General features: G+C 41.1%; 1 long non-coding RNA gene across 1 annotated transcript in view; it reads left to right on the top strand.

The window, feature by feature from the left end:
- Window positions 1–11,877: 11,877 nt before the first annotated feature.
- LOC120410229 overlaps window positions 11,878–14,299 on the top strand; it is a 92,429-nt gene continuing 90,007 nt past the window's right edge. The window contains exon 1 of the long non-coding RNA XR_005602216.1: window positions 11,878–12,030. This is a non-coding gene — a long non-coding RNA (uncharacterized LOC120410229). The remainder of the gene's footprint in view (window positions 12,031–14,299) is intronic.

Here is a 14,299-nt window from a genome sequence, read left to right as displayed (position 1 = left end):
CCTTTAGTGGAGATCAAATCTTCCAGTGCTGTGCATGTACAGAATTGAACAAACACACTTTATTTGGCTTCTAAATAAATATGTTCTTACAGGATTTATAGATGCTGAATAGGAAATACTAAAATGTTTCACATGTGAACAGTATGTGTTACTTGTGGCACTGCAGTGGAACAAGCTGGAGGTAATTATAATGACAGCTGTAAATACAGAGTTTCTTGGGAATCAAAAGTATTCCGTGATTCATAATAGTTTGAGAAGTTTGGCTAAACCAGAATGAAGCAATTTTAATAGCCATGTAAATGTATCACTTTGGCAAAATTAATATTATATTAATTTTAAAGCCTTTCTGCATTCTGGTGTTTTACAAATAGAAGAAAATATTAAAGTGAAAACATTTTCAATAGAAGTATAAACATTTATCAGAAAATAAGCTGGTAATATTTGCTTCCTGGTTTTTAATTAAAAATACCTCTGGCATAGCTAAATTATGAAATACTTTACTGATATGAAAAGTACATTGTGGGGTGGAGGGACAGTGCATGAACACTTTTTCTAACTTTAGCTTTGTGCATCTGGACTCCAGTTACCAGCTAACTAGCTCTTTACTGCAGCACTTCTTTAATGCTTACTGATCCTTTATAAATATAATAGAAGGTGTGCTCTACTCTCTGCCCCAAAGGTCTTACAATTTAAATTGGCAGTTCAGAAGAATTATCTCCCTATTTCAGGAACTGGAGCATAGCAAGATCAGTGATTTGCTCAAGGTGACATGGAATGTACAAAAAACCAGCACCAGCTCATTCCCCTGTCCAGTTGAGATCCATCCTCCAAGTTACCCTTCATTTTGGGGGTACCTGAGCTGCCTGGCTTTACTGCCCTAAGGCTTGAGGTGTGGACATGGCCAGTGGCTGGGGATGGGAGTGGCTGGCCAGCTCTGCTGCAGCTGTCACTGCTCTTTGCTGACAGTTGCTGTAATCCATGGTGCTTGCTTTTATGGTGCTAATTAATCTCTTTTAATTAATGAAATCCTTCTAGTTCATGTTCCTCCCCTTCTTTTCCTCTTTGCCTCTCTTCTGCTTCCACAGCTGAAACCTACAGTCCTCCTTGAGCAGGGGCTGATAAAATCTCCAGCCTTTAAACATCTCTGTGTACTCATCTGTGGCAGTGCTGGTGGCTCCATCTGCTTTTCTCCTTTGGTGCGGTAGCAGCTTAATCTTCATGGCCTGTTATCTTTGAAGCACACTTGATTTCTCAAAAGAAAAACAGCTAAGCATTTTAGCACCCGCTGCTTTCCTTCATAGGCTGCTACATGTCACTGCTGTTTAATCATGGCCTGAGTTTGCAAACACTGTATATGTACAAAGTACTCATTTGAATAGACTTAATGGCCTGATTGGGACAACACATCCAGATAATAGTGCTTGCTTGCATCTTTGCATTCCAGGACTTTTTATCTTCTTTCATTTCATTCCCTAAGTCCTACTCATAACCTTTCCTCTCTTCTTAGGGCACAGAGTCTAATTTTTGCCCTTGTGCTATGAAACTTGTTATTCCATGTCAGGTAAATCCACAAGTACAAAAAAGGCTTGGGAACTGCGGGACTGGGTGTATCCAGCCTGTCCATCAAGTTATCACTTCCGGTATTCCTGAAAAAGCGTGGACCAGAGCACACTGCACTAGCAATAACACACAACAAAATATAGTCCTCATCCTGAAGGACATTCAGTTCACCTTGGGACACAGACCCCATTTCCGGACTCACAGATACATGTCACTGCTTGGCTGAAAGGTGATAGAAAATTCTAGAGAGCAGAGCCATCAGTATTACACAAGAAAGTTTCCATACTTCCGAACATTTTACTGCTAATCGCAGCATAATCTTCCCCTTTGTAAATCCTGCCAGATAGTTCTGTTTTCATTTTTTTCATCAGCTTCTTTACCTCTCTCAGTATCTAAGTTTACAGTGCCTTTCCTCCAGCTGAAGTGGCTGATTTACATACAAAAGAGTCATCAGCTGTGGGAAGAACAGTCTAGCGCATCAAATAATAAGTGACATTAAGTGGCATCTAAATGACATTACTTCGATTCTCTGCTGAGCTATGAGTTCCAGTGTGACCGTGCACGTAGTAATTAATTCCTATGCCTCAGGTCCCCAGCTGTAAAATGGGCAAGGTTCTGAGTTCCTGGGAAGTCCTGCGTTAGTCTGGAGTCAAAGTGGTAAGTGCCTCTGTGGTGGTGGGATCCATTCAAACATGTCCTTAGAAAGCTGCTAGAAAGGCAGTTACTGTGAGGGGGATGAGTTATATTGTGTCTTGTTTATATGACAGAGCAATGCTTTTGCATGAAACAAGGACTACATAGGGACCCTCTAATTATATTAACTTCCACTTCTTTCTGTTCATTCCCATCCTTTTGTGTCAGAACATACAAACAGTTCAGTGAAAGGTAGGATTGCAGATTGACTCCTTAGCACAGTGAGGTCTAGGCCCACAAAGAAGTAGAGGGGAGGTATAGTGAAATCAGAAAAACTTCCATGGCTCATACAGTATTTTATAGTTTAGTGAGAGAGAGAGAAAGAGAGAAAAGACAACAAGCATGTTTAAAGAGTGATCATAGGAAAATGACTGTAAAAAACCCCAAACAAAACCAAGTAAAAGATTCTCTGTCTTACTGAATGTATCAGCTCACACTGATTCTCACTTTTCTCATGGGCTTACAGGTGTAAATCCAGAATTGTTCTGTTAAGGTCAACATGAGTAAAATAATTTTCAGTGTATGTTTTCCATGCACTTGAACAAAATCAAGTCACTGCTGTAGCATCTAGTCACTATGACATCAGAAACTGTAAATACACTATGAAAGGCATATGCTTTTTAACTGTAAAGGACTAGATTCTTTTCCTGGTTGGACTGATGTATATCACAGATGATCTTTCTCAGGTCAGGGTGAACCCTGACAGGCTGAATAAATCCTGACTCAAGATGCAGAATTACCTGGAAAAGAAAGGGAGTAACAGGGAGACCACAGATACTTGGTAAGAGCTCCTGTCACCACCTTCTCTCATGGCTGCACACAAAGGTCTACCCCTACTCAGACTGTCCCAAAAATAGACCCCAAGCACCCCTTCCAGAGACTTTTGCCTCTGGATCAGGGGCAATTTCAGCCAAGCAGTGAGGTGGACATACTGACCTTTTCTCCCCAAGGACAATCTCATTCATCCCTGAAAGAAGACCTGAGGAGCAGCGTGCAGTCTCATGCCCCACCATGCTTCTCAGGTGGTAAATGAATAGCACAGAGAGGGACTGTGGGATCTCCACTGATACCAAGCATGTCACTGAGCTGCCAATACAACAAGAGCTGGGAGAGCTGCTGGCCTAGGATCGGATGTCAAGGAGAAGTGGCAGGAGGTGAGAAGTGCCAGGAATACTGCTTCCCAGCTGGCTCTGGAAAAAGTTTATGCCTGTGTCCATCTGCCCTCAGATCAAAGCCTCCCTGAATTATTCAGGTGCTCTTTGAAAACTCTCATCATGCAGAAAGTGAAGGCAGCTTGGCTTTACCTCCTGGAAAACAAGGACTCATTGTAAGCTCCAGGGCCAAACCAAGGTTCCTCTGCTCACACAATGACAGCAGCTCCTCCCACATTTATGACAGAGTTCTCTCCTCTTGTTACACCAGATTCTTACATATATGTCTCTAATGTGTGGGCCCTCAGTCCTTACAGGCTTCAGTAGGTACTCTGCATCTGATTCAGCCCAGCCTTGCACTCCTAATCCTGCCTTCTGCAGTGTGTTGGGCATGTGAAAATACATGTGCTTAAGAACAGCTACTGGCCACCTCACCTGGATGGTGTTGAGTGCTTCCAGCTGTATCAGTGAGAAGAACATTCAGTTCAGCCTAAAAAAGTTACAAGAGAGCAAAAACTTTAGACTTCCAGGGAGGGCAAGGGTAGTGTGTGATCTTTTGTGCTGTGATGCTGCAAACAGTCTGTTGAAGTAACTGGGCCCCAGCATTGACTCCCACACTCTGAGAGCAGCAGCACACAGCAGCTTAAAATAAAAAAACAATGGCTTGAGAAGGATGACATGGGGTCAGAGCTCTCTGCTGTCCTTTAAGCTACCAATAACAACCTCTTCTGGGGAGTGAGTCCAGCACTTTGTATTAGAAGAGCTGTTTTGGTATCATGGGCAGATGCAGTTTTCTTATAAGGAGGGACTATACAGTCCTCATATTGCTTTCTGTGTATTAAGCCCTCTGCATATCCAATGCTGCAATGGCTCAGTCCAGCATTAAAAACTGTGGTCTTTGTAACATTTTAGTTCCATATTTTCTTTTAAATGTCAGCAGCAGGAGACAAATTATTACACTAAGAAGTAACTTTCATTTTAGAATGGTGCTTTACTAGCTATGTAACTGAAAGGTGAAAGGGTTAAAAGGAAGATGGAAACCTTCAGTCATCCCTGTGATTTTTTGCTTTTGGGCTTTTAAGGCAGCTTTTTGACTTGTTGGACACTTGTAGCTAGCAAGCCCCATTACTGGAAAGCTCATCATCCAAATACCACTTTTCATCCTCTGCTGCTGACTAAGTTAACAGCCTATAGAGTCAGGCTGTTCTTACAAGAAAAGGTATCAGCAATAGTAGTGCTCATGATAGTCCACAACGATCTCCTAGAACCACAGAACTATTTTCCCTGATTGCCAGTATTAGTTATATTGCAGTCTGTGTCCTTGATATGCTCAAGTATGGATGATGATGGCCTGTACCCCCTGAAACCCCTGGACTCCTCCTCATAAATCATTATCAGCTGCATCACAGTATAATTCCCCAATAGACAGTGAAGTGGTTTGACATTTTCACACTAGGAACTGATGACCTATTGTGTTTTAGCTTAGCGGTAAGTTGCCACATACCAGCAGAAGATACTTTGAAGACAAATGTGTGCTTCAGAGAGGAACTGACTATGCAGAACAATGTCCACAGCAAAGCTGTAGTGCAGGGACACGCTAACTGAATTCTTTGGCTAGCAGAGAGAGTTCCTTGAGGCCAAAGTATTAAGCAAACTTATAACAGCAAAATACAGGGTGCTCCTGTAATGGGGATGTCTCTTGGGGTAAGCAAATGGAAGTCCAAAATATCCTTTCATACATGGAATGAAATCTTTATTGCCTATCTTTCTAGACAGTGAAGGCCATCAGAATCTCCATAAGAAAGTCTATTCAACACAAAAGTAAATTTTCTGACCTGATTGTTATCAGGTCTTCCACTATGAAGACTATTTCCTATCTGATTTCTTCTGTCATGCCCGCTCCATGAAGGGGTAATTTATTTCTGGTACCAAGTAGGATAATTTTATAATATTTATTTTTCTGTTGTTTTTGTTATTTATAGTATCACTACAATATCTGAGTGACATCAGCAATACTTGTGGTTTCAAGGAATTCAGGATTCCTAATACAGAGAAACTATAATGTACTGAAAATTATCTTAGTCAGATGCTCCATTCTGAGTATTATCTGCAACTTGAGAGAATTAGTTTGTAATATGAGCCCTTTTCTGAATATCTGAAATATGAGATTTTTAAAGGCCAACAAATGACAATTGTATATTGAAGTTTCACTTTTTAAATTCATTGTTTTCCCCATCACATTTCAGATGAAGCACAGGGAAGAAATGAACAGAACTAGCAGGGATTCCTGAGGTCATTGAGTTTGGTTTTTTTCCCATGGGAATACGACTAGGCTTTTTTTGACTAATACTGTATTGTAGTGATTATAAAAAGTGAAGGGAGTGGTTACTGTTTCTGCATGCATGCTAATACTTGCTCCACAGGCAGTTACCTAAGAGTCAGTGGTATAGATTATTGCAGACTGTACATCCTGCAGATCAGCTAAAATCATCTTTGTCCATGTAAATTACTCATGAGATGAAATACAAGATTATCTTCCTTTTCTTACATGGGATAAGGAACAGAAAACATTTTTTCATCTAAATTCCTCTATAAAATATTGGTTATTAGTAACAAACAGGTGCTAAACAGCACACTTAAAGCCTGATTGAGAAACACTACCACGGTTGGTCATGGAAGGGATTTGTAAGGGTCCCGTGTGACTTAAGTAGTCCTTTGTCAACTGAGTCTCCTGATCAGACAGTACCTTCCACCACACACTAACATTTACCCATTACTGAGTAATTACTGAGACAGTGGAGCCATAAATAAAGATAAACATGTAGACACAGATTGCCATTAGATCAGGTATTTGTTTCTTGCCTTTTGTTGTTCAAGATATGCTCTTTAGAGTTATTGCTGTCTGGAGGTCAGAATAGATCTCTCTCCCTGGCTTGTATAGAACACCTCTCTTAAGTAAATTCACACGGTTATTCCAATTTGTCCACTGGCCTGTGATGCTATAAGGTGGTTGTGGAATTGTAATCTTGGAAGATTGCCTTTGGGATAGGGAGGGGTACAAGGAAGCAGCCTAGTATATCTCCCTCCAAGGTGTTCTTTAAGCCTTGGAAGGATCTGACTGTAGCTCCAAATCAGGAGAGCATGTTTTTGTAGTTTGTGGTATTCAACTAAACCTAATATGCCATCTGATGTGCTGGAGGGTCTCTGTGTATCTCACCTCTGTGTACCATGATAGGCAAGGCAAGGATTTCTGCCCTCTTTAAACTGAACCGTGGTGGGGTTGGGAGAGGTAAAGGCAACAGCTTTTTGCCAAGAGACAACTGCAGTAGTTCACCAACTCAGACTTTTGCTGTGGCGTCCCTATTGAACTGACAAGAATGAAGAGAGAGGTGTTTATTTGGAGAGACGTCTGCAGAAGAAATGCACTTAAGCCTTGTTCTTGAATATTCCCAAAGGTTAGGAAAATCCAGAACAGGAATCCAAAGCTTTGAAGTATAGCTCTATTTTCATCAGATGAAATAATACTGCAGAATAGTCTGACTTGGAAGGGAGCCACAATGATCATCGAGTCCAACTCTTGAGTGAATGGCCCCTATAGAGATTGAAGCCACAACCTTGGCATTATTAGCATCTTGCTCTAACCATCTGAGCTAATCTCAGGCTCAGCTGGAAGGGTCCAACAGTGCAGTTCTTCACTGGACATCAAGTGTGAAGGAAGAGTTGTTTCTCTTTCAGAAGGGTACTTGAATGAGCAGAGCTGCTGGTGAGAGGTCTAAAATCTGCAATGCTAGTACAGTATCACCACTCCCAGGATTTCTTTGTTTTTAAGCTGTCTAATGGAGGAGGAAAATTTAGTTCTACTGGCCCAATTGGAAAATACATCTTCTGTTAGATTAAACCAGAATGCATCCCACTGTTTTATAAGCAAACAAGAAAATGTAAAGAGCAGCCCATGCATCATCTGTAAATCTATACCATGTGGTAGAGACATATTTCTGTCTCTTATTTAAAGGTGGAGATATGTTTTGGGGTCTGGTTTGATGGTTTTTTATGAGGAAATTGAGTGTTTTCAAATCCTAAAGCCACAGCAGGCTGGAGAGAAAAATGGGGTGGTGGAGCACTGGAGTGGACCGTATTGGGAGGTTGTGTAACCTTTGTTGTTGTTCTTAAAAACAGGACAGACAAAAAGGTTTAGTACTTTAACAGTGGTTGGTCCTGCCTTGGCAAAGGCATGGTCTTGTCAATCTCCTAAGGTCAACTTCAGCCTTATTTGCTGTAATTCTGTGAAAAAATAGAATTGTTGTTGTTGTTATTATTTCTGTTACTACCATTTGAGGAACACTTCTCAGAGATCAGGCGTTGCCTGGTGCTGTACTTTTATGTGAGTGAAGGATGGTCTTGCCCTCAGAGAGCTTACAAATATGAGCCAAGAAGCAATGGCTAGTATGGACAGCTGAGGGAATACAGTAAGGAGCAATGAGATGCTATTGATCAGCAGGATAGGCAGTACTCATAATACATCAGCAGCCTAACTGCTGTCAGATTTTTGCAGGCATCATGGCTAAGGAGAGTTTGAAGGAGGATAATGAGGAAGCTTTGCAAATGAAATCTCCAGGCTCCCACCATCTCTGCTCCAGAGCTGGGTAGCAGTGGGATAACGGTTTGCCTCCCACTTCTGACTGTTCTTGTGTCCCCACCTGCCACTGCCCACTCTCACTGAGGGCACAAGTGGCCCTCTTCCAAACTTGCTTCTACCCTGTATTGTTGCAGGATGGCAGGAGACAGAGCCAGAAAAAGGCCTGGCCCTCTATCTCACATGCTGTGGGATCTCTTCCAGTGACAAGAAGTAAAGTTGATGAGTCTGTATTGAGACAGTGAAGTGACCCCCGTGCTGCTCCACATAATTAATAAATAAAGCACTGGGGGAGTTTTTGCCATGCTGGCTGCTATGACAGGGCTGTCTACGGTGCACTTAAGCATTAAATGACCAATTTCTGTCAGACTAACTTCCCAAGCCTCTCTCTCTCTCTCCCTCGCACACACACACAAAGCTAGCTTCCTCGCTCCCTGCACTTGGAGTTTTTCAGCAACTGATGGCTCCTGGTTCATTTCTGTGGAATTAATTGGTCCCTGAATGAATTCTGTTGACAGGGCAATTTATCATGTGTTTGGGTTGACAGTGTTGGATACCGGTAAAGGGGGGGAGTGGTGTGTGAGTAGGATGAGGGGAGATGGACAGGATGGGGGTAGGTGGGAGGATGAAGAAGAGGAGGAGTAGAAGAAAGGAGAGGTGGAGGAGGAGATTGCTTAAAAAATAAAATGAAAGAAGAAAAATCCTATTCCTCTTTGGCACTCTTCATTACAACTCAGTGCAATGGATAATGCATAAGAAGGTTTGGGAGAAGAAGGGAAGAGGGAGTGCCATTTGTCTTGTAATGGGAGTCATGATGCTGCTTTTCCACAATTTGCACCATAGCTTGGGAGGAAAAAAAAAAAGGAAGAAAAAATCCCAACAATAAAAGCTCATAGTTGTTCTGTGGTGTCTCTGGGGCTCAGCCAGAAGCCTCCACCTGTAATGCCTACATCTCTATTTCTCTCTCATACCAAAGTGACTGGGAAGCTAGGGACATATCTGGTTAACCCTCAAAATCCTGATAGTTGCCCAAATACTGTTTCAGTAGGTACAAAGTGATGTCTAGCACCTCGTGATGCACTGGTATCCATCATTGTCAGGGACATTCAAGAAGGAATCATATCTTGCAAAACAAGTTCTGTGATTTGGGTGCCCAGTTTTCTCTCCATGTGGTTCAGAAAGGGGTGCCTGGTCCCACATATGCCACTGATGATCCCAGGTTACATCATTTCACATTGTCCAAGATTGAGACCATGCAGGACTTCCCGATATAATTAAAATACATCATCATTACATTTTCATTAAAATGTCATGACTCTGGCATATGGATTCAGTTTCTAGTCAGAGCAATGTAGATGACCATTTTAGTGCTTTTGACTTCACAACTTCTGAATGCAGAAGAGTGGTTATGCATGCACATGCATGTGCTTACGCATGGATAATGTTAAAACAAATTGAAGACAGAAAGAAACTCATTTTGGGTGCAACAAAAGTATTTGCATAACTATTAAATGGATTTTAAAATTATGTGTCTTCTAGGAGTCTTTGAGTGTCCTAAAGAGATGTATTAAAGACTTGGTCAGGGAGAGATAGGTTTGTGAAATGTTGGTTGTATGCATGGGTAGAGGACAGCCTTCATTAGCTTTAACTTCACCTCTGTCTCTTCCCATGGGCTTCTCTCCACTGTGAGTGGGATGTATCAAAATTCTCAAAGCTGAGATCTGTGGAAGAGTTACCAGTAGCTTTTCTGCTCATGTCACCACAAGCAGCATTAAGTCAGAGCTCAGCATTTCTGAAACAGCCATCCAGAGCCTTTAGCTGCAGACTAGTGGGGCCCGTCTTGGTTTTGGAGCACTGTGGCTCAGTTTACCAGCATTCAGTCATCATCTTTGTCTTGGGACCCAAGGTTTCATCAGTCCAGCTGTCAAAATGAGTGCCCATATCACAAACAGCCTGGAGACAGAACTGGAATTTGAGTGGCAAGCCCCAAACTGGGGATGGTGAAACACAACGGTGTGTGGTACATACACACTCTCTCTAATTTTGTTCAGTCGTATTAAATGCAAATGCAAAGATAATTCTCGTTTGGCAAAAATGATGCAATCGAGCTTTGAGGAGACTGACTGCTTGTTTATGGTAGCCTTTACGCTGTTGTTTTTATGCTGGGTTTGGTCAAGCCTCTAGTCTGCATCCTGCCAGACAACATATGAGCATCAGAACTTCTAGGGTGCTAAAACAAAGTAGGCTGGGTGAGGAGATGTAGGAAGCCAGCAGCTGTCGTAATAAAACTTCAAAGGATTTGAGACAGTCTTTTTGTAGAGCCCCCAAGATTTCTGCCAATTAGAAAGCTATGTAAAGTTACTGTGCTAAGAGCAAGTGCACAGGAAAGAACATAGGCGTTGTCTCTTTTATTTAGAGTGATTCCACACATGAAGTCTAAATTCAGGTTATTTATAAAGGGATTTTTTTCTTCATTAAAAGTAAGATTAGTAGTATTACAGTTTATAAATACGAACAAAAATGAAGGACATATAGTTTGGCAGCAAAGAACTCTGCAACATAGTTTGATCACAGTTTAGTATCTGAGAAGATCTAGCACCTATAAGTTGATACCAGGTAAATTCAACCAGAAAAAATGTGCACATTTCCAACAGTGCAGGTAATCAGCTGTCAAAATATTACAGTTAGGGTTCACTGTATTTTCCAGTAATTGAACCTTTACAGTTACTAGCAAATGTTCCTCAGAAACAGATTCTTCTACTTCAACTCCAGCTATTGGACCCACAGCAGGAATTAATTCAGAGCAGCCCTATGGGTATCTCATATCAGAGGCCAGACAAGATGATCACAGTGCAATAGGAGTCTCCTCTGGGGTAGCTGTGGCAATGAACTTGAAAACAGCTATCTTAAAAGTCAGTGCCTGATTCCAGTTTCACTTGCACTCTGTTTACATGAATGTAACTCTTTTGACTTCAGATGGCTGACTGACAGTGGTGCATACAGAAGGTAAATCAAGCTTCTGAGAAAAATGGTTATGATCAGGCTGTCCTGAGCCAGTGAGGTGAACATGACATAGGACACATTAAAGGAGTAAATGGGCATATTTTCTCCGATAACAATGAATCTTTGAGACAGAAATACAAACATTTTTATTAAAAAATTACCCCTAAAAATTGAAAAGAGTAAAACCTGAAACAATACAAATCTTTCTGCATTGTGAAATACAGATGAAAAAACTCCTGAAGAGGCAATGATTCAAAACTGAACTCTGTATAAGACAGTGGAGACAAAATGAACCAAAATAAGCTCCAAGAGGGTTGCATTTAGAACTAACCAGGATATAATAGGTAGCTAAAGCAGCAAGACAAATTACTTGAAATTATTCAATATGCAGCTCCTGCAGCAGGTCTCACGACTAGAAATGTAAGCCACAGCTGCAAGCTGTTTCCTCCCTTCTAATGGTATTCCTGTAGATTTAGGGGTATAGGATTTGTGAGACATGCTCGTGTTTTGCCTGGTTGACCATCTCTAGCAGTAGTCTCAACAGATTCTTTACAGGAAGGTAGAACTGTGCAATGGGCAGACACAGGAATCTCCTACAGTTTGTTGTGAGCTCACATAATCTGCAGAATGCTTGTTGAGTGCTCATAACCCTGAATTATTTTCTGTTTATAAAATGTCCAGTCTTTTGTGGAATCTTGGTAACTTCCGGTGGTTACAAATTCAGTTGGTCAAAATACAAACTGTTGAGGAAAAATTTTAATCAGCTTTTAATTTGCTTCTTTGTAATTTAATCAATCGCCATCTTTTTCTCGTGTTCTTGTGACCTGCAGAGTCTGGTTCTGCTAAGGAAGCCTGTAGCTTATCTTCTGGAGAGTGTTCAGGAACCATTTTGACGAATTCCAATTAAGAGTCTTTCTGACGCCAGGGGATGCAGAGGTCAAAGAATGCCCTGAGCAGCACAGCAACAGACCATGAGGAGCACAGATAAAGGTAAGAAAGTGTCCCAATTGTTAAACTGAACAGAAAATTCCTGAAGACATGAAAAGCATTTGAATTTGGAAGGATCTTTGAGTGAATGGTGTAGCTAAAATTTCTGCCTGGAGCCTTGAAGAACTACATAAATATTCTTGTATATTTGGTGGAGGAAGCAATAACAATGCTGTGCCTCGTTTATGCAGTGACTAACCTGTAATGGAGGTTTACAGAAGGTTGTAGATGGTCTAATCAGAAACAAGAGGGTTTTATTCATGTGTGACTTGTAAGAAAGAATTATTGTGGTTGCTCAAAGATAAAGATCCCTGAGTGCCTTCTGGTGTGCTTGTGATTCAAGCAGGAGATGGCAATGGTCTGCATAGCAATTTGTCTTTAACCAACTCCATTTATGGTTAGTAAAACGAAATTCAGGGGGCTGACCTCACGGCCAAGCAGATAGTCAGGAGCAGAACAGACAGATTCTCACTGACATTTGTACAGTCAACCTCTGTCTTTAGCACAGCACAGGTAACTTGTCATACCAATATTGCAGCATTAACTGATCTTGATAGGAACTCTCCAACGAGCCTGAGTGAGTTAACCACAATGTAGATGAACATCCTGCAGGATTGAGAAAAGGTACAGAAAGCAGAAAAAGGTAAAATCTTGTTGCTCAAATTGAGAACCATAATTGATTGTACGTACAAGTTGGTTGCTATCCATATAATGTATTTTCAAACACTGGAGTCATACCTGCATTCACAGCAGAAACTTCCGTGAGTAGCAGTCTGCTACTTCGGCAGCCCAGAGAGCAGCATGAAGGAGTTCTTTTGCACCGTGTTTATTCAAGGGACATGAAGTCCTCCATGGAGGAGGTATGGCTGGTGCTTTTGGTTTTAAACTGTCTCCTCTTCTCCTTCTAACAACCATTTTCTTCTCTCTTTGGCTTCTTCAGTCTGGGTTGTATCTTAGATGACTTGCTCAGCATTTGAATAAGAGGTTGACAAAAGCTCATTTTGGGGGAAAAATATAATATAATGGGAATAGATGGTAGAAAAAAAATGTTATTATTTTGGCCCTGCTAACCAAAACTAGAATCCTGCCTTTTTTTTTCAAGGTTGATCAGTTTAGGAGCAAGCCATATTAGACAGACTGCCCACTAGTTTTGGGTGCCTAAGGAGTGTCAGGAAAAATATTTTCTGTCTTTGCTAAGCAAACCAGCTGATCAGTGGTTTATAGATTTACTATGCTTTGAAATAGGGTTAATGGGACAAAGTGAGATGACCTGCAATCACAATACCTACATCTGAAGAGAAGGAGCATAAGGAAGTTCTTGCATCTGTATGATTGTTGTCAGTATGTATCTCCTCTGTTAGCAGCATGGGGTATTTCAAACTGAGTGTCTGTTTTGGCAAATTAAGAACTGTTCTGGAGCATAAACCATAGTCTAAGCTTCCAGCTGCCTTCTGAGGCTTTTGGTTGGCCATTTAACGTGGGCTCTGATACTCACTGTTAGCATACACAGATACATGTATATTGCACAAAAAACTCATGGTTCGTGCGTAAGCAACCAAATAATCCAGACTCAACTTTTCTGTGTTCTGAGTGGTTGTACAAGGGAAGAGATACACCAAAGCTTTGATTTTCCTGAATTAAAACCTTTGTAGTTCAGAGATGACAAAAAAAACCTAGTACCCTTGCCAATGTATGACTCACTTAGAAGGAAAGACTCCAAAAAGCCTTCTAGTCACCTTAGAAAGGAACACAAAAATGATGAGGCCCAGCCTTGTGACATGACCACAGAAACATCTTCCTTTCCCTGCATACTCTTCACCATGGGTCTCAAATGTTCTGGTGTCTCATTCTCTTCTGAGAGAATGGATGATATCTGTGCTCAGGCTCAGCTTGGGAATGCAAACAGGTCTCAGAGCAAATAAAGATTTTTTTTTTATTTTTTTATTTTTTTTTTTTTTAGTTTTGTTGTATTATCCAAGCAAAATAGAAATGAAGACGTACACACGAATAAACAAACAATAGTAAGTCAAAACAGGCAATCCATACTTAAAGACAAAACTAGAAAAGTACATTTGATAATACTGGAGATATTGATATAGACTGTGACAATTTCCCAGAATCAAACACTGTTCGAGTTATTTTTAGTCTTATTTCCACTCTCTCTCCCTGTGGTGGCCAATTAGCCTGTGCTACAAAGAACAAAGAGAGTTCTGTGGTGAGACAGGCTCTAGTACCAGAGACATCTCCAGGTTACAGTGAGAAAAGAAGTGTC

The sequence above is a fragment of the Corvus cornix genome, chromosome 6, assembly GCF_000738735.6.
Source record: "Corvus cornix cornix isolate S_Up_H32 chromosome 6, ASM73873v5, whole genome shotgun sequence".
NCBI classification, from domain to species: Eukaryota; Metazoa; Chordata; class Aves; order Passeriformes; family Corvidae; genus Corvus; species Corvus cornix.
Note: the sequence above shows the minus strand (reverse complement) of the source record. Positions and strands in the feature narration are given on the sequence as shown.